Genomic DNA, 20,538 nt, shown 5'->3' with positions numbered 1-20,538 from the left:
TAGGGATTTACCCATTGCAAGTTAACTAATTTGTTGGCATATAGTTTTCTCTTAATTTGTATGTCTGTGGTATCAGTTGTAATGTCTCCTCTTTCATTTTTTATTTTATTTGAGTCTTCTCTTTTTTTAGTCTAGCTAAAATTTTGTTGATTTTATTTTAAAAAAAACTAAGTTTTATTAATATTCTGTATTGTTTTTCTAGTCTATGTTTCATTTATTTCTGTCTGATCTTTGTTAGTTCCTTCCCTTTGATAACATGGGGCTTGTTTTTTTTTTCTTCCTTGTAGTTCCTTGAGATGTAATGTTGTTTATTTAAAATATTTTTTAAAATGTGTTTATCAATATAAGCTTACCTCATAGAACTGCTTTTGCGGTGTCCTGTTTGATTTGGTATGTTGTGTTTCTACTTTGCTGTCACAAAATTATTTTGATTTTTTTCTTTGACCCATTGGTTGTTTAGGAGTATGTTAATTCTATATATTTGTAAATTTGCAGTTTTCATCTTGTTATTGATTTCTAGTGTTATACTATTGTGGTGAAAAATAATTGATATTATTTCAGTTTTATTAAATTTTGTAATATTATTTTGTGATCTAATATATAATCTATCCTGGAGAATGTTCCATGTGTGCTTGAGAAGAATGTGAATTCTGCCACTGTTGGATGAAACGTTCAGTATAATGTCTGTTAGATCCATTTGGTCTAAAGTGAAGTTTCAGTTAAATGTTTCCTTGTTGATTTTATGTCTGGATTATCTGTTCATTTCTGAAAGGGAGGTACTGAAGTTCACTACTATTACTGTATTGCTGTATATTTCTTTTATACGTATTAATATTTGCCTTATATATTTAGGTGCTTCAATGTTGGGTGTATAAATATTTACAATTGTTATGTCTTCTTGAACAATTAACTACTTCACCATTTTGACCTTCTTAGCCTCTTGATATAGTTTTTAACTTAAAATCTTTTCTGTATGCTATAGGTATAGATGCCTCTGCCCTCTTTTGGTTTCTATCTGCATGCAATATCTTTTTCTATTCTTTTAATTTCAGCCTGTATGCATCCTTAAAGTGGAAGTAAATCTCTTGTAGGCAGCACATAGTTGGGTCTGGGTGTTTTTGTGTGCACGTGTGTGTGGTCTTTGTTGTTGTTGTTGTTGTCTCTAAAATCCATTTGTCCACTCTGTTTTTTTGTTTGGATAATTTAATCAGTTTACATTTAAAGTAATTATGGACAGGTAAGGACTTACTACTTTCATTATGTTAAATTTTTTCTTGCTCTTTTTACTTGCTTTGTTCCTCCCTTGCTGTCTTCCTTTGTAATTTGATGATTTTCTGTAGTGTTATGTTTTGATTTCTTTCTCTTTTTCTTTTGTGTATCTACTATATAGTTACCATGACACTTACATAAAACATCTTATAGGTGTGACAATTTATTTTAAGCTGATAACAAATCAAATTTGATTACACATGAAAACTACACTTTTACTTCCCTACCCTTGCATGCTATGTTTTTAATGCTCTAATCTACATCTTTTTATACCGTAGTATGCATTGACAAGCTATTGCAGCTATGGTTTATTTTTAATATGTTTGTCTTTTAACCTTCATAGTACAGTAAAATTATTTATACACCATCATTATAGTATCAAAGTGTTCTAAATTTGACTATATACTTTCCTTTACCAGGGAGGTTTATCATTTCATATTACTAACTAGTGCCATATCATTTCAGCTTGAAGAACTCCCCTTAGTATGTCTTGTAAGGCAGGTCTAGTGGTGATGAACTGCCTCAGCTTTTGTTTGTCTAGGAAAGTTCTTATCTCTCCTTCATTTCTGAGGAACAGATTTGCCAGGTAAAGCATTGGTTGGCATTTTTTTCCTTGCAGCACTTGTATAGTTCATCCCACTCTCTCCCATTTTGTAAGGTTTCTACTGAGAAATCTGTTAATAGCCTTAAAAGGGTTCCCTGTATGTGATGAGTCTCTTTTCTTTCAGTGCTTTCAAATTTCTTTTTTTAAAACATTATAAATTTTCCAATAACATTTACTGAAATTATATGTAAATAATAATCATAACATAAGAATCCTGTCTCCCTCTTAGTGATTGGTGGTTGCACTGGTTTATCCATTGTCTTGATTTTGCTTTTGACAGTTTGATTATAATGTGTTTTGGTGAAGTCTTTTTGGAATGTATCCTGTACGGGGATCTTTGAGCTTCATATACCTGGATGCTCATATCTTTTCTTATATTTGGAGAGTTTTCAGCCATTATTTCTTAAACAAGTTTTCTGCCCTTTCTTTTATGACTCCAATAATCCTTTATGACTCCAATAATCCTTATATTGGTTCTCTTGATGGTGTTTTATACATCCTGTAGGTTTCTTTATTTCTTTTCATTCTTTTTTTTTAATCCTCTGATGAATAATTTCAAATAGCCAGTCTTCAGGTTTACAGATTTTTTTTCTTCTGCTTGATCAACTTTGCTGTTGATACGCTCCTTCATTTCATGCATTGTATTCTTTAGCTCCATAATGTCTGGGTTTTCTTTTAAGATAATTTTTCTCTTTTTTGAATTTCTAGTTTTGTTCATGAATTGTTTTCCTGATTTCACAGAGTAGTCTATTGGTGTTCCTTTTAGTTTGCTGAGCTTCCTTAACATACTTGTTTTGAATTCATTATAAACCAATTTGTACATCTCCATTTTTGGGGAGTTGGTTATTGGAAAATGATTGTGTTCTTCTGGTGGCGTCATGTTTTCTGGATTTTTCATGTTTCTTGAATTATTGTGCTGCTGCCTTTGCATTTAAAGAAACTGTCACCCACTGTGGTCTTTATTGACTGGCCTTGGAAAGAAACACTTTCATCAGTTAGTCAGGCTAGGGATTTTGAAGTTCTCTCAGACATTTTCTATGGATGAACCTGCTCCACACATCTTGTTCCCTCAAGGGGGCAAATTCTTAAGGTTGTATGCCTTCTGTATTAGTCCATTCTCACACTGCTATAAAGAACTACCTAAGACTGGATAATTTATGAAGAAAATAGGTTTAATTGGCTCACAGTTCAGTTCTGCAGGCTGTACAGGAAGTATGGGTGGGAGGCCTCAGGAAACTTACAATCATGAAAGAAGGCAAAGGGGTAGCAAGCACGTCTTACCAAGGTGGAGCAGGAGTGAAAGAGAGTGAAGGGGGACATGCTACTCACTTTAAAACAACTGGATCTCATGAGAACTCTATCACAAGAACAGCAAAAGGGAAGTCCACCCCCATGATTCAATCACCTCCCACCAGGTCCCTCCTCCAACACTTGGGGATTACAATTTGACATGAGATTTGGGTGGGGACACAGAGCCAAACCATATTACCTTCTCTAGGTTGCATAAAGCCAGGCCAGGTGCTGAAGTCTCATTTTTTTAGGGTAGTGTCCTCAAATTCTCATGTTTGTGAGCTTTCTTCCAGTTCTACAGAGTGGAGCCGGCTGTCAATATGTGCTTGCAAGCCATTTGCAGAGATTCTCACTTGCTTTTCACAGGAGTGCACTTGGGAAGCCTGCCAAAGAGTGAGTGAGGCATTTGGAGCACTTGGGGTTTTGTTGGCAAGATGGGAGTGATGCATCCCAAGTGGCTTATAGGTGGGCTCCTGATGGAGTCCATGAAGCAACTGGTAGGATCTATGGCAGTTTCAACTGTGGGTTGCTGTGAGTCCCCATCTCTCCTTCCTGCTTTTACCCTCTCTCAACCACTCCACCTTGCTGATCACCTCAGTGTCTTTTGACACGTTGACCATGATGTGTATAGGTGTTGATCTCTTTGAGATTATCTTACTTGGATTTTATTGGTCATGTCGGCTATATAAATTAATGTTTTTCATAAAATTTGGGAAGTTTTCTTTCCTTCTGTTTTCATCCTTCTAGGGCTCCAGTGTATGCATCCATTTGTATGAGAGACGCTGTCCTACAGTTCTTTGTTGCTCAGTTTTCATTTTTTCCCACCTCTGTTGCTCAGACTGGATAATCTCAATTTTTCTCTGTGTTTTGTTGTTTTATAGTTCATTGATTTCTGCTCTTATCTTTATTAGTGCCTTTATTTTACTTAACTCTGGGTTAATTTGTTCTTTTCTAAGTTTCTTAAGGTAAAATACAAATTTACTGATTTAAAACCTTTTTTCTTTTCTAATATAGGCATTTCAGTGCTGTAAATTACTCCCTATATCCTGTTTTATCAGTATCCCATAAAGTTTTAGATTCTATATTTTTATTTTTATTCAGTTCAAAAGACTTTTCAATTTTACCTTCATTGTATCTTTTTAAACCAATAAATAGGTCAGAAATGCTAATTTAAATTTCCAAACATTTAGGAGATTTTCAAGAGATATTCCTCTTATTTCTAATTCAATATCATTGTGGAATTAAAATAACATGGTTTACATGAATTTAATTCTTTAAACATATTAAGACTTATTTTATGGCCCTCCTACCAATGAAGATTTTTAAAGGAATAGGGCTCTGCTTATTTTTATTTCCTGACATGCTGTTACTTGTTATAGCCATTCTATCTGCCAAAAACATGCAGAAAAAAAGCACACAAATCAACTGGAAAAAATACATAAATATTAAATGTAATGAGACCCCACAATTTGGTCCCAATGTAATTGTGTAATGTTCAAGTTTCCTATATTCTCTTAAAACTTTCCAACATTATTGACACTAATAATTCACTTTATAAACACCTGATCATTAAAAAAAATTATTCTAGATGTTTCTATATTCAATTTTTTACTCAAGCACTATACACAATCAACAAATAGTTCAAAATAAATGAAACACCAGACCCCTCCCTTAATGTAAAACTCTAAGGTGAAGTCTGCGTAAGAAAGCTATTATGACAGTGCCATTTTCTGAGAGAAAAGAAAGGCATGTACATATGGGCTATGTGAGATAATTCAGGAGGTCATCATATTGAATCAATTCTAAAAGTCCTCTCTTTCTATTAAGGAACATTCAGCTAGACTAGTTGAAATCTGAAAATAATCTTTCAGAATCCTGAGATAACTGTACTCATCATGATCTTGGTAAGGCAGCTCCTGACAAATTAGCACTTCTATAACTGGGTTACTTTCCAATAGAGTTGTTATTTGCATTAAGAATTCAGTATACACTTCAGCTTTACGTTATTGAAGCTGGCAATATGTCAACCTTATAAACTTCAGCAGAGTCACTTCTCCTGAAGGAGATAGCACAGTTTGGAAGATGGCACTGTTGACATATATAAAAATTAGAATGGAGTAAGTAATGCTGCATGAATCAATTTTCAATATTTATCACTTTGATTATTGGAGCAAAAAGGGATCAATACTAAAACAATACCTACTATAAACCTGCTTTCAACTTTGTCTCTCTTTACTCTCCAAAGCAATTTTTATCCATATTTGAAAAATAATATTACTGCCAAATGCCCATCTATTGATTGCGTTACTACATACAATCCCATATTTTGGCTCCATCAAGGCTTCCCTGCCATGTGTGTTTTTCCGTTTTTCTCTTAGATGTGTTTATCCAAACCAAGGGCAACATTAACATAAGCTTACACTTCAATCTCTATCTCATCATACCCACTTTGCTGCAGTTTCTTAATCTGATTGTAATTTTCAGGAAGCAAGTAAATAAATAATGGATTTACCACACATATAGGCTAGCCAAGAAAAATGATATTGGATTTGTCTTCACACAAACTCTATACTTTGAAAGTACTGACATAAGATAATCATGAAATATTGTGTACACAGGGATTTGAGCCTGCTATGTCTTCTGGGAATGCTTGATCTATGGGCTCACTCCAGAACTGGGGGAGCCATGTTTTCAGCATGATTCTAACCATAGACAGAGTGTATTGGCAACTTGATGTTCTTGCTTCCCTGTCAAGTTCAAACACACACACACACACACACATACACACACACACACAACCTGGGCTCTCATCTAAATAAGCCATACAACATTTATAGGGTGGTTGGTTAAAAATAACAGCATGAATTTCAGTACCTATTGGACCTTTCAATGAGACAATAATGTCCATGTTTTATAGCCCTTTCAGCACCCTTCTATAAAGCTATGTAAACATTATACGAGATAAAATTCTTTGTGTTCTGCATAACTGATTGACTACTTCAACCTGACACCTTCACTTATGGCTTTTACATATTTCTTATTTGTTCATTCTGAAGAATACATTGCCAGCACTAAGGACAAAGATATGGCTTTAAAAATAGCAAATATGAATCTGTTCAAATTATCTGGAAGGAAACACACATAACACCAAAATTTTAAAAATTCCTGTTACAATGTTAAAATTGAGAAGAGTATTTTAGAGAATTTTCCTGATAAATTTCTCTAACTTTATAGTGTGGATGGTATCCTGGTCAATTTCTTCATGTTAACAGGACTTTATCAATCTAATCAATTTTGTCCTTTCACTGTCATCTTTGCATTGCCTATCACAAGTTATTAATTTATTATGCATTAATTTATAAATATATACAAAATTATTATAAATAAAACTGAAACCTGTATAATTTACCCAGGCAATGGCTCTTTCAAAACTTCTGAATTTTAGTCTTCAAATTTTTTTTGCAATTAGGAATATTTAAGTGATTGGAAATAAAAGACTATCCTGGTATGACTGTCAGTGATAAATGTTATAGTTATGGCATATGTTTTGTAAAAGGACTGCCAATTTTCATTGTATTAACTATAACTTATTTTAACCTATTTTAATAATGTTAAACATATTTATCACTTAAGAATCTATATTAAACAATAAAATATATTTCGTTTAATAAAATATATTTTATGTTGTATAAATATATAAATAAATATATATCTGTTGTATAAATATAGATGTTGTATAAATTATATCTACGATGTGTGTATATATACAATATAGATAACTTTACCTTGACATTCTAATACATTACTGAAATAATGGTAACCTGAATATTTCATGATTTGACTATAACTCGTTAAAGAAATTACATGGACCTAATTTTCCAGCATTACTCATTCTAGGAATGCTCTACAGAAACAGAGGCATGAGTGCATACAAACTGGCATATTCTGATTATAAGTGTATGGTATCTTGCAGTAGCAAAATGTTGATAACCATCATTATGAAAACAAGAAATGGCTAAGGAAAATGTGGTGTCCTTCACATTCACTGAGGACACTGGCACATCTATAGTTTTTGACATAGAGACTTCAAGACCTATAGGACCTCAGGAGATTGTACAACATATATTACTACCAAAATGTCAAATCTAAAGCTCATTTACAATAAAATTAATTGGTTATGATCAATACATCTTATATAGAAAGATAAATGGATTGATAGATACTTGTATTAGCATAGAAAGTTTTTCTCTAATATAGGGCAGATGGTTAAACATATTTCCTCTGGAAAGCATGGGGAAAAGGTTAAAAATACATCTGTCATAAATAATTTTATTTTCTTCTATATTGTGAAGCTTTCTTAAAATGAAGTGGTTACTCTTGGCAGTAATTTATGGCTGGAGCTATTTGATCTTAAACTAAAAAAGGGAAAATTAGGGAAGCAGGATTAAAAGTTGAAACACATTTTAGCTTTAGTAGTCAAGAACTCAAAAGGTGAAAAGCACTTAAATTTATCAGTTGTGTATTGACTAAGTAATCTCCAAGGAAATCCTTAAGCAAGGAGTTCACTGTTCTGACTTTTGGCTTTAAACTTTACCCAACTTCATCAATATTTCCCCAAATTCTAAACTGTACAATGCATGTGGGCCTCTATTAAGATCTATGAGAAACTTCTTTGCATGTAGTGTAGAAATAATCACACTAAATCTTAACAACTATATTTGCTTGTATATTCAATTATGTAGCACATAGAATAGAAAAGCATGAAGGTATCACATTAATTCCCTCTCTGCAAAACAAGAGACATGTGCCAGTTCAAGTGATCTATCAAAGAAAGTATAAAGAATTGAGTACCAAAATACATGAATATGTAGAGACAATACTACAGTCTTTAAGACTTGAGATTGTTCAGCATGTTTTAATAACAGAGAAAAAAGTATAAGAGAATTTAAGAATATGCATAGAAAAAATATAAATGTGTGAAAATAAAAATACTTGAGTAACTACTCATGACATGAATTGCTAAAAAGCCCTGTGCTAAAGAGAGAACCCACTTGATCTATTATGAGGGCGTCAATCAATAAGCACCATGTAATACACAATCTACTTGAGACTTTTTTTATGTATTAACCAATATTTTGACTAGTTTGATAAGTTTTTTTACTTTCTATTGAAGAATAATATACATGTAGAAAAATGCATACACTAAAATTGTAAAGCTCGTGTATTTGCATGATGCAAACACAGCAAGCACTCACACACAGATCAAGAAATAAAAATTATATGCATTCTAGAAACCAGCCAGTTATCTTGTATCTATGATTATCTCAGACATGCCATCAAGAGAAGAAAATTTCCTATATAACTTAACTTGTTGCAACAATGAGAAAAAGACTAATTCAAGTCAATATTTAATAATTAAATGAGAAGCAGAAATATAATGTAGTATGACCACAAAGATATTATGAACCATGGAGTCTCTATTCTGAAACCCCAATAATGAAACAGATGAGGAAAATTTGTTAATATTTTGGCACACCTGGATTTCACTACAATACATTCTGCTCCAATATGAAATTGCCTTTCATATTGCCCCAATAATGAAACAGATGAGGAAAATCTGTTAATATTTTGGCACACCTGGATTTCACTACAATACATTTTGCTCCAATATGAAATTGCCTTTCATATTGCCTCTCAAATTGCCTTTCATATTGCTCCAATATGAAATCTCTTAAATTCTACATTTTTCCATAAAAGCAAAAGAGAGTTAAAATTAAAAGAGAAATGATAAGGATTCAATAGTGTAGGTGACATGGTGAGGGTCTCAATGAGGAAAAGGACATATCATGAAAATGTCCTCCAATAAGCTTCTGAAAAGATGTACAAAACGACCTAAAGACCTAGCAAACAGCACATGACATATGAATTTCAAAAGATAATGGTTTAGCTACTCACCCCTATTCTCTGAAGCAGAGGATCAGATTCCAGGCCTTGTATCACAGCAAAACATGAAAGAAAAAAAAAGCAAACATAATCTTAGAAAATACTCCGCAGTAAAAATGACAAAAGCACTAAACTTGGTTCCACTGTCATTATTTAATAGAGGCATGCCATATTTCCTTCTTTCAGCACAACATTAATGAGATTCTCAGACATATCACAGTTGCTTGACCCTTAATTCAATCTTCTAAAGTGTTTCATTTGTTACTTAAGAAATATATCCTATATGTAAGTATCTATCTACAATTAAAGCAAGTCTTGGGTCACTAAGCATACTAAAGGGCATACTGACTCATAAGACAGGATGCTACTGCCCTCTTCGGAGAGATGGAAAAGGCATGCTCACAGGGGTACCATGTTGTCACCGAGGGATTCCCAAATAGAGCCAGGCTCTGAGAGTCTTATTTGTCCTACTGGAGGGCCGCACATCTGGACCTCAGATTGACATCTGGAATGAGTCCCTCAGCATCCTCAGACAATTATTCTCATCATCGATCCAAACATGCACCCTCCCAACAAATAAGCATTTCCCCAGCCAGGCTTCTTTTGTGCATGGTTATCTAATGCATCATCAGTGAGCACGGTAAATGTACAGTAGACATTTGTTTAGTATCTGAATAATGGAACTCTCATATACACAGCATGAAAAAACATATGACTGAATTGCTCTAATAAAATTAGATTAAAATCTGGCCAGGCGTGGTGGCTCAAGCCTGTAATCCCGGCACTTTGAGAGGCCAAAACGGGTGGATCACGAGGTCAGGAGTTCAAGACCAGCCTGGCCAAGATGGTGAAACCCCGTCACTACTGAAAATACAAAAATTAGCTGGGGGTGGTGGCACGCACCTGTAATCCGAGCTACTGTAATCCGAGGCTGAGGTGGGAAAATTGCTTGAACCCAGGAGGGGGAGGTTGCAGTGAGCCAAAATCACACCACTGCACTCCAGCCTGGGCAACAGAGTGAGACTATGTCTCAAAAAAGAAAAAAATCTATTGGGGAACTTCATAAAAACTCTTTAATCAACTAAAAGTTTAAGGAGTAAGTGAGGTAACAGAATAATATATGGTATGATTACAGTACTAATATGTATAGAAACATCTATGTTATGAATGTGCCAGATAAAGATTTAAAAAAAATATTAGAACATCTGAATTTCACTACAAGATTATTTTCACCCATCATGAACAGTGAAAAAAGGAAATATGTCAATGATTCTCCACAGTTGTTTAGGTCATTTCAAAAAGAGATTTAAACAAAGAGAAGAAACAATAATAAGGAATCCTTGAACAAGGTAGGGACACCCATGGGGAAATTTATCTACCGAAAGAATATTCTCCTTTAAACCTCTGAAATAATGAACTCACAGTCCCTGATGTTCTGACATCACTGCCCACAGAACACACAAAGAATTTCAAAAGTACCGAAGCGGCTGCTCACCTCTTTTCCCTGAAGTTTCCTTGAAGTTGTTTCAGCTTTTAACCTGCAGCAAAATATCACATAGAAAATAAATCAGATCAGAGAATGCTCTAAATTAATAAAAAATACAGCACAGGATTGGTTCCACTATAATTTCTTATCATACAGGCATCTCAGCCCTCTACTCCTTGCTACAAACATCAGCATTGCTTGATCTCATCACCTTCGTCATTTCATTTATAAATTTGTTTCCTCCTTGAATTCTTTACTCTGAAAATAGCCAATTTCCTCTCTACCAAGCCATCCAAGTGACACAGTAGTTGTATCTTGAATGGGAAATGCTAAAGTTGTGGTCTATCAATAAAGATTTTATGAAAATACACTGTGATGTGAAAAATGAAAGACACATGATAGTGGTACTGTGAGATAATTGAGGAGTCCACCAGTTGGGCCTGCTCTGAATGTGTTATTTATCCCGTTGCAACAGAACAGATGGCCATTCATTCAGCCACACCTCAGCATCTCAGATACTTGTGCTTATCCTTGATCCAGACAAGTCTACTACCAATGAGTAAACATTCCTCACACCACACTGATGCTCCTAACAGTGTATCTCCTGCATTCAGCTTTATAGCAGAAAGCAGCACAGGCAGATGTCTGACTTGACTTTAGTGAAACTGGCTTTCACGACAGCTTCAGAAGCTTCTCAGAACCCTTTGGTCTAAGCAAAATGTGAAGTGATATTTCAGTGGGATGGCTGCCAATGCTGATATATCTACTGAATATGATAGAAATAAAAAGTCAGGAGTTAACTGTGAACTTGGATTATATCATTTAAAAGATTATGAAAGTATGTTAGGATCTATTTGACAGCAGCATACAACATGATATTCCTTCCACCTGACAGATGTATATTCCTTATCCAGGGTAGAAGACTAGCATACAAATGTCACTATATTGTGACAAAGTAGAAATAAGACAACTAAACACAGGAGGAGGAAAGAAAAACAGGAAAACCGAAAGCACGTTGCATGAGCAATAGGGGAGTGTTGAAGAACGTCGCCTAAACCGATAAATCATAAGTTAAAGATTAACTAGGAAAACACAGAACTAACAGAATTAAGAGAGGTACAAAAGTAAACACTCCGACAAAAATAAAAACTCTCCTAAGTATGAATAAATAAATAGGCAAACAAAGACTACAACGTGACAAAACAGCGTATCAAATATAAAGAAAATACAAACAAAATAAATATCAGTCATGGCTACACACACACACACACACACACACACACACGTGAGTGGACTCCACACACCCACTAGAAGAAAAATATTTTCAGCAGGCTCACAAAATTAAACATAATATGTTTTCTATGAGAGATGCATCTAAACAAATGGATTCTAAAAGACTGAAAATAAAGGGATGGGCGAAAGTATATCAGGCATATGAAAACAAAAAGAGATAGGAGTAATCTTTTTTTTAATGCCAATCACATGCAAGAGTAGTGATTCTTATATTACACAATGTATTCAAGTCCCACAGTGTTAACCAAGACAAAGAAGGCCACGTTTTTTATGCTAAAAGATATAATACACATGAAGATTTGACCCTTATGGAGACTTATGTACCAAATAACATAATAACCACCTTTATGAATAAAAAACTACATGAGATGTATGAGATGTAAGGAGACCAGACATAGATGATCCCATAATAGAAAACTATAATACACCATTATCAGAAAAAGACAGATCAAGTGGGCAAAAATGGCAACATAAAAATAGTGTAGATTTTATGGCTATATATTAAACTTGACAGATAATAGAAGATATGTATTGTTCTTAAGTGCCCATGGCATAGTCAGAAAAACTGATTATATATTAGGTTGGAAAGAAAAATTAGTAACTCAAGAAATATTAAAAACTGCACTATCTGATCACAATGCAAAAAAATAGACTTTACTAACAATAACATAAAGGCTCTTTCACCAAGAAATTTTAAAAATATCCTCTTAACTCCTGAGTAAAAGGAAAAATATAAACAGAAAATACATATGTTTAAATACGTAAATACACATTTTGTATGTAAATGTTTTTGTATGCAAATATATATTTACATATATTTTAAAATATACAACATATGAGAATCTGTAATATGCATTTAAAGGCAGTTCTAGAGGAAAATTCATTGCACTAAATGTTTTTGTTATTTTTAAAAATGAAAAAGTAGATGAATGAAAGAATTCAATTTTCATCTTAAAACACTAAAAAAGAGCAAAAATAAAAGAAAGTACAAGAAAGAAAGGAATAAGGATCAAAGCAGAAATCAATGAAGATAATATTTTAAAAACCATAGATGTAATTAATAATTGAGAAGCCTGTGGTTTTTAAAAAATATTAACTACATAGGCACTCTACTAGCGAACTTTATCAAAAAAAGGAGAAAACACATATATACAAAATAATGCTTCATAAGCACTTGAACATAATGTGCATTCTGCTATTGTTGGGTGTTGCGTTCTACATATGCCAGTGGAGTCAAGTTGGTTAATGGTGTTCTTACATCCACCGTTACTGATTATCTTATCCATGTTCAATCACATACTAAGAAAGGAGCATTGAAATTTCAAGCTATAGTTGGGAATGGTCAAATTTTTCATTTCATTTCAAAAGCCTATGTTGGAAACGTAACCCTCAATGCAACAGTGTTTAATAAAGCAACATTTAAAAGGTGATTAGGCTGTGAGAGCTCTGCCCTCATCAATGGATTAATGCTGTTATTTCAGGGGTGGGTTCCTATAAAAGAAGATATTTGTCCCATCCATATCCTCTCTTTGCCCTTCTACCATAGGATGACACAGTGAGAAGGCCCTCATCATATGCCAGCCCCTTGATCCTTCCAGCCTCCAGAAATGTGAGCCAATAAATTTCCACCATTACAAATACCCAGTCTGCAGTATTCTGTTACATCAGAGCAAAATGGACTGACACAGAAAACTGGTAACATAAATGCAGTATCTTTTGTATCTAGATATCCAGTTGTCCTAGCAACATTTGTTGAAAAAACTGTTCTTTCCCATCACAGAGAGGACAATGCCCAGATAACATGCCTTCTCGGAGTGCAGGAATCATAAGGTTTGAAAGCCGGTGCAGGAATCCAGGATGCTAATGCCCCTATTTCAATATGAGGGAAGTCTAGGTCTCACGCTGTGTGAATCAAAAGCATTGTTCAAATCTTGTTGACTAAAAGTAATTGGTTAAGTAAACAGCAATATCCATAGTGATCTGGGAATACACCATTCAGTAGAACTCAAGAATGGGCAGGTCAACTTGGTATTTTTCAGGATTTGAGTCTCTGATATGGGTGAAATGAGATAGAACACTTCGCCACTGATTTTAAAGACTTCAGAAAGGTTAGAAATCTTTTGTAAACCAGCACAGTGATCAAATACATCATAGAAAAAAAAAAGCTGCATTTTATTTGGGGAAAGAGATATTAAACCTGGAGATTTTATCCAGCCTGGGAATCTCTGCCTTTTAATTTACATATTTACTCTATTCACATATAATTTTATTATTGATATAGTGGAGTTTATTATGTCATTCTTCTTCTTCTCCTGTATGTCTCATGTGTTTTTGTTCCTCTATTCCTCTTTACTTCTTTCTTTTTCATTAACTAATTATTTTATAATGTAGCATTTAAACTTCCTTAATAATTTTTTTCACTATGTTTTTTGAATTTTTTTCAGTGGTTGCTCTAGGGTTTACTGCATATATCTTAACTCACCCAAATAAGTTTCTAATTTACACTAGCTTAATTTCAGTCTTATACAGAAATGTTACACCTATATAGCTCTATTCCCTTTTTGCCATCTATTGTGGTATTATTATACATATTACCTTTATTGATGCTATAAGCCAAGAAAGACATTATAATAAATATTAATCTACCATCTGTAGTCATTTCCTTAGTCCTGTATTGCTTTGCATCCACCTATCTTCTTTGGCAAATATATTACACTTTTATATGTTATAGACCCCAAAATACATTATATACATATTATTTTATAGAATTTATTTTAAAATCACTTAAGAGAAAATTACATTTCTACTGTCTTTTATATTTATATAATTACCTTTACAAGCATTTTACTTCTTTATATTGATTTGAATAACTACCTAGGCTCACTTGCTTTCAGCTTGAATAACTTCTTTAAGTATTTAGAGAATTCTTTTCAGGGGGTTTTGAGAGCAGTAGATTCTCCAACTTTTTTTTTTTTTTAATTGAGGAAGTCTTTATTTTGCCTTCATTTTTGAAACACAGCTTTGCCAGGTACAGAATTCTTAGATGACAGGTTCTTTTTTCTTTGAGCATTTTTAATATGTTATCCTTTTGCTTCTGGCCTCCATTGCTTCTGCTGAAGTCAGCTGTTAATCTTCCTGGGGTTCCCTTGTAAATAACAAATCATTTTTCTCACACTGCTTTCAAGACTTTCTTCTTGTTTTTGACTTTCAGAAATCTTACTGTGATGTTTCCATTCGTCAATCTCTGCATTTATTCATTGGAATTCATTGAGCTTCCTGGATATGTAGGTTATTGTTTTTCCACAAATATGGGAAGTTTTCAGCCATTATTTCTTTGAATATTTTTTCTGATCGTTTGTGTCTCCCCTGCCTGTCTGGTACTCCCATATGTGTATGCTGGTATGCTTAATGATGTTCCACATTCTCTGAGACTCTGTTTGTTTTTCTTTATTCTTTATGTTTTCTGGTCTTTTGAACATAATCTCTATTGTTCTATCTTCAAGTTTACTTCTTGTTTCTTCTGCCAGTTCAAACCTACTATTGAGCCCTTCTAATAAATTTTAAAATTTTAGTTATTGTACTTTTGAACTCCAGAATTTTCATTTGGTTCTTTTTAATAATTTCTATCTTTTTATTGGTATTCACTGTTTTGTGTGACATTGTCATCATACCTTCCTTTACTTTTTTTTTTTTTTTTGAGACAGAATCTCACTTTGTCACCCTTGCTGGAGTGCAGTGGTGTGACCTCAGCTCACTGCAGCCTCTGCTTCCTGGGTTCAAGTGATTCTTGTGCCTCAGCCTCCTGAGTAGCTGGGACTACAAGTGTGAGAAACCATGCCCAGCTAATTTTTCTATTTTTAGTAGAGACAGGGTCTCGCCACGTTGGCCAGGCTGGTCTGGAACTCCAGCCAGTGAATAGTGCTGCTATGAACATTCACGTACATGTATTCATTTGAACATTTGTATTCAATTCCTTCGAGTGTGTACTTTGGGGCAGAATTGTTGGGTTATATGGTCATTTTATCTTTAACTTTTTGAGGAACTGCCAAAATATTTTCCACTAAATCAGGAGGAAAGAATTGACAAGTGGTCTTCTAGAAGCTAATAGAAACAGGTGAGAGACACTATATCCCAAATATATTTCTTTATCTTAAGCTCAAACTAGAATACCCCAGAAAAGATATGGGCCAGCAAGTCTAGTTTTCATGTCGTCTCATGTCCTCAAGACAACATAAGGTCTCATTGTTGAAACAAGCCATGGAACTGCACAATCATATATTCACTTTGTCTGAAAACACCTACCAGAGTGGCATCCTTAAATCTTGGTTGAAAGTTCACAGGAGACCAAACAGATATCTGGGTGTGTCAGCTGTGCTGGTGCCAACAAGCCAAAGAGTACTCTTCCTCAATCATCCCTATCTAAGGGGAGGAGGATAAGACCGTAGATCAAGATGACAGATATTAGTTCCTGCATATATGGCTTATGCATGCTATTTCTTAACGAAAAGATATGATTAGTACTGGAAAAAGTGATCCATTAGATAGGCTATAGGCCATCTATTCATCAAACAGAATAAACACTAACTATACAGTTCTCTTGAATTTGGATAATATCTCAGGTAGTTTAATGCAGAAATAAGACCTTCAATTGCTCACTCTTGTTTACATATTCAAGGAAGCCGTCTTGAATTTGGATAATATCTCAGGTAGTTTAATGCAGAAATAAGACCTTCAATTGATCACTCTTGTTTACATATTCAAGGAAGCCATATCAATAACAATTGGCATGAACATGTTGCTTGCACTCCATCATATAATGATCATACTGGAGCCAGGTGAAACTCAGATTTTAGAAAACAGACATCATACTACTGATACTTGTATTTAATTTAATGAATGATGGGATATGTATATATCAGAATTAGAACATGTAGCCATAATGCCATAGTCTTTATGTTGTGAGTCATCATCAATAAACCACAAACATTGTAAAAACATAGCAACCTGACATACATAAATTAGAAGTTAATATGTTAACTTTTTTTTTGAGTATTGTATATTTTATTTTCATGAAAAATGTATAATAAACCACCATGTAACTCCCTGTCTCTGTGGCCGGGCATGCCCTGGACATTTCATAGAAATGGGATCACACACGGCATGTCCTCTGTGTCTGGCGTGTCTCATTGAGCCTGGCGTCCTCAAGGTGCGTCCACGCCGTGGCCTGAGTCAGAGCTTCTTCCTTTTCGTGGCTGGGTTGTGTTCCAGTGCACGGAGGGCCACGCTACGTCTCCTCTGCTGACGGCCATCTGGGCTGTAGCCACCGTCTGGCTGCTGGAGTCTGCGGCTGTGTTTGCACACGGGCTTCTGCGCGGCCATGGGTTTCCACTCCACCTGGGTACGTAGCTGGGAGTGGTCTTGCTGGGTCGGATGGGAGCTCTGTGTGTGTCTTTGAGGAGCCTCCAGGCCATCTCCACAGTGGCTGTACCGAGTCATCCTCCACCTGCCGCTCCCAGGGATCTGAGTCCTACACACCCACCCCAGCGCTTCTGTGAGCTTTTGTTTTTGTTTTGAGACAGAGTCTGGCTCTGTCGCCCAGGCTGGAGCACAGTAGTACGATCTCAGCTCACTGTAACTTATCTCCCAGGCTCAAGCAATCCTCTTGCCTCAGCCTCCTGAGTAGCTGGGACCACAGGAGACCCCCATGTCTGGCTAATTTTTTTTTTTTTTTTGGTAGAGATGGGATCTTGCTATGTTGCCTAGGCTGGTCTCAAACTCCTGGGCTCAAACAATCCTCCCTCCTCGGCCTCCCAAAGTGCTGGGATTATAGATGTGAGCTGTGGTGACCCCACTTCTGTGTTTCTGGGCACAGCCATGCTGCGGGTGTGCTTTTCTTGTTGTTGTTGTTGACAGAGTCTCACTCTTTTGCCCAGGCTGGAGTGCAGTGGCATGATCTTGGCTCACTGCAACCTCTGCCTCCCAGGTTCATGCAATTCTCTGCTTCAGCCTCCCGAGTAGCTGGGACTACAGGCACCCGCCACCACATCTGGCTAATTTTTGTATTTTTAGCAGACACGGGGTTTCACCATCTTGGCCAGGATGGTCTTGAACTCCTGACCCCAGGTGATCCGCCTGCCTCGGCCTCCCAAAGTGTTGGGATTACAGGCGTGAGCCACCGCGCCTGGCCGGGGTGTGCTTTTAATTCGCATTTTTTGGCTGACTCCTGGTTTATTTTTGGATGCGAGTTTTCTCCACTGGACTGGGTCGGGGTGCAGTGCTGTGTTGATGCTGGACACGAGGGAGGTGGCCGGAGACACTGATGTGGCCGAGTGGCCGTGGCTGAAGAAGGGACGGCAGTCGGTGCCCCTCACCCCTGCTTAGCAGCCAGCGGATTTCTGGAGCTACCGACCCTCCTTACTGCCCAAGCATCCAGAAACACCCACGCATGGCTAACCTAGTTTCTCTAAACCAGACCCATATTAAAATTTAACTTCCTTCCTGGGCGTTTTGGGGGAGGAATCTCCTCATGTGCCCTGGGTGAGGGATCTGTGAGAGGTAGTCCCCCACCCCCCACCGCAGCTCATCTCTCTTCCAGCACAGGGACTGGGCGCCGTGCCGCTTCGCGGGCACCCCCTAGTTCCAGACAGCACCTCCACGCCTCAACACTGGGGCCCCTCCCAGGCTCCACTGTCCTGGGATCCCCCACTGAGGCCCCGCTCCTGGGACCACCCACCAGCAGGGCCTTCTGGAGAAACGGACAGCAATGGCCTGGAGCATAGGCTGCTGGGCCCTGCCTGCGAGGCTCCTCAGCATGGGCTGGACTCGGGGTGACGCACGCACCCCAGCCAGGAGGGATACCTGAGGCAGCTCCATCCAACGCCTCTGTGTGGGGGAACAAGCAGCAGCTCTGACCGCTGAGCCGGGCTCGAGTCCTCCACCCGCCACCGCCAGGTTCTGGCCACAGGGACCGCCCCATGCACGCCCCTCCACAGCCACGAGAGCCACGGGAACAGCCCCCCGACAGCGAGAATGCCACAACCGCGACGGCCGGGGCTGGAGTCACACTGGGCTGTCCCGGTCACAGCCCGTCCATCCATCTGTCCTTCCACTGCGGCTGCCAACGGGACGGACAGGGGGACTTCCGCAGAGGACCACCGTGGGGGGGGGCGACGCATCCACAGGAGAGAAAACTGGAGCCCGGCGCCTCTCCTCTGCCCACGCCCCGCCGCACACCTGGATGAGCCACCAGCACGGGGACATTCTCCTTCTTCTGGAAACCCTCTCAGCATCCACAGGAAGGGGACGCTGAAATGTCCGTGCCTGCATTTTGTTTTGTTTTGTTTTGAGACAGTCTCGCTCTGTCACCCAGGCTGGAGTGTAGTGGCGCGATCTCGGCTTACTGCAGCCTCCGCCTCCCGGGTTCAAGTGATTCTCCTACCTCAGCCTCCCAGGTAGCTGTGATTAGAGGCATGTGCCACCATGCCCGGCTAATTTTTGATATTTCTGGTAGGGACAAGGTTTCGCCACGTTGGCCAGGCTGGTCTCAAACTCCTGACCTCAAGTGATCCACCTACCTTAGCCTCCCAAAGTGCTGGGATTACAGGTGTGAGCGACCACGCCCTGACTACTGTTAGATTTTCCATCCCACAAGAAAGCAAAACCACATGCGTGTACACAGACACACACACGGAGACCCCAGGCGCAGGCACACGGGGGACACAGCAGCGTGTCAGAGCCAGGTGTGAGATCCAGCACGGCAAACATCCCGAGGGGACACTGCCCAGAGGCTCTGCCTGAGGCCAGCCTGCTCGCGCCACACTGCCTGCTTTTCTCGACGAGGGCTGGAGACTGCCCGAGAGGCAGCGTCCTGGAGACACAGGCCTCAGCTCTCCCCTGCCAGAAAGCGGCAGGACGTGTGGACCATCTCCGGGGAGTGCATGCAGAAGCTGGGTAGGGAGGGGGAAGGGGCAGGCGCCATCCGGGGGACCTTCCCTGTGGACTGAGGGGGAGAAGGCCCCGGGTCCCGGACGTACCTATCTCCTAAGCAGTAGGACGCCTTTTCTTCCTACGCGCCCCTGTGCTGACGCGGACACTCGGCTATGGTAGGGTCAGGACTGGCACCAGGGAGGGCAGGGAAGCTCCGGACCCTACATGGGGCCCTGGACATGGGTGGGGGCTTCTGCCCGCCTGGCTTCCCCCAGGTTATGCTCTTTACAACAGCAGGGAACAAACTCTCACTCCCCAGTTCCGAGAGTCCTGCGGGAGGACCGTGAACCCAAACAGGGGGTTGTGGGAGCCACAGTGTGTAGCCAGGGATGTGGGGACCCAGGGTGGCACTAAAGGTGGGGCGGGTGCTGGGGGACTCAGGGTGGCACTAAAGGTGGGGCCGGTGCTGGGGGCCGAGCATTAAAGGTGGGGCGGGTGCTGGGGGCTGAGCCGCAGCCTGTAGGGTCCGTGCTACCCTGCGCAGCCAGGTGTCCAGGCAGTTAAGACACCCCGATGCCACGTCAGGAAAAAGACATCACGCCCACCCTCTCTGTGAGCCCCAGAGCTCCGGCCCTTTTCCACACAAGGAAGTGGGGACACTCACAGGCCACGGAGAGGGAGCTGCCAAAACCCTCGTTGAGGACAAGAGGCTGGAGGCCACCAAGCA

The 20,538-nt window shown here is 38.5% G+C and overlaps 1 protein-coding gene and 2 non-coding genes across 9 annotated transcripts in view; all 3 read right to left on the bottom strand.

Annotated features, from left to right (window-relative positions):
- The window catches only part of LOC129050281 (zinc finger protein 705A), a 66,970-nt gene that overhangs the window by 41,638 nt on the left and 4,794 nt on the right, over positions 1–20,538 (bottom strand). For 4 of the 7 annotated variants that reach the window (XM_063716419.1, XM_063716420.1, XM_054532133.2 and 1 more), the window contains exons 2-4: positions 16,188–16,304; positions 10,602–10,644; positions 9,119–9,153 (exon numbers count right to left, since the gene is read on the bottom strand). The gene's annotated coding sequence lies outside the window, so the exon portion shown is untranslated. The remainder of the gene's footprint in view (positions 1–9,118; positions 9,154–10,601; positions 10,645–16,187; positions 16,305–20,538) is intronic. The other 3 variants (XM_054532128.2, XM_054532131.2, XM_063716418.1) reach the window with 1 other exon arrangement.
- On the bottom strand, positions 5,003–5,065 carry LOC112131793 (small nucleolar RNA SNORD109A). Its single transcript, XR_010137488.1, has one exon. It is a non-coding gene; the product is annotated as a small nucleolar RNA SNORD109A (small nucleolar RNA).
- On the bottom strand, positions 9,595–9,661 carry LOC112131792 (small nucleolar RNA SNORD109A). The gene has a single exon (XR_002913728.2). It is a non-coding gene; the product is annotated as a small nucleolar RNA SNORD109A (small nucleolar RNA).

This window comes from Pongo abelii, chromosome 16, assembly GCF_028885655.2.
Source record: "Pongo abelii isolate AG06213 chromosome 16, NHGRI_mPonAbe1-v2.0_pri, whole genome shotgun sequence".
NCBI lineage: Eukaryota > Metazoa > Chordata > Mammalia > Primates > Hominidae > Pongo > Pongo abelii.
This window is presented reverse-complemented; position numbering and strand designations above follow the sequence as displayed.